Raw genomic sequence first — 937 nt, 5'->3', positions numbered from 1 at the left:
TGTGGGGGCGAGCGGGGCGGCCGGCGGCGGGAAGGGCCGCCTCCCCGCGGCCTAAACGCCCCTCCTCCCGGCATCCCATACCGCTGCGGGACGGACGGACCCCTCCGAAAGCTGTCCGCGCCCTATTCGCGCGCTGAGCCCCGTCACTCGGTTATCACCTCCCTTACTGCCTGGGCTTCTTGTGCTGTTCATTCATTTCAGATGAGGGAAGGCGGGAGGCGAGGACAGTTCGCGTCGCGTACCTTTGATTATGGGAACGCTATCTTTATTTCCTCACAAGTTTGGAGTTGATGCCGGGGCAGGACATACCTTCATACCGATAAGACTAGGGGGAAATAGACAATTATTTTTAAAATCGTCGGGGCACGCTCAAGTAAGGAAATAAGCACTATATGCAATCCATTCATAAAGCGTCTTATCTATCCCATCCATTCAGCACAAGGCACCTGGGAATTACTGTCTGGCTGACGACTCTTCTGATGAACCACACAGCTGCCAGAAGTCTCACTGGCTGCGGTGAAGTTGTTATGCTGAGGTTACCTCACCAGATCAAACCCTACAATTTGGAAATTACACCTTTAACTCAAAACCCCTGGTGTGCCTGCAAAGAGCCCCGGTGGCTCTAAATTGCTGAACTGTAGCTTCTGCCTGGGCAGAGTTTCACTTGCATCTAAAATACAACCAGCCACCGTGACAGCTTCAGATCCCGGTTACGCTGCGCAACCTCACTTGAGCAATTGTACTTGGTCATCCTCAGTTTTGAGAGTGAAAACACTGTGGCATTTTTAATTGCATGCCTTTCCAGTACAACAACCTACCAACTAAGCCAGCTACCCCCAAAATTCAGTGGGAATCTTTCTGCTGATTTAATCAGCAGTGACATCCCGCCCTGAGGAGGGACATTAAAAACGAAATGCATTGAGACAGCAAGAATTGG

Source organism: Centrocercus urophasianus, unplaced genomic scaffold (genome assembly GCF_019232065.1).
Source record: "Centrocercus urophasianus isolate 14NV4802_14NV808 unplaced genomic scaffold, USGS_Curo_1.0 seq_14, whole genome shotgun sequence".
Lineage (NCBI taxonomy): Eukaryota > Metazoa > Chordata > Aves > Galliformes > Phasianidae > Centrocercus > Centrocercus urophasianus.
The sequence above is the reverse complement of the archived record's forward strand: the minus strand, read 5'-3'. Positions refer to the sequence as shown.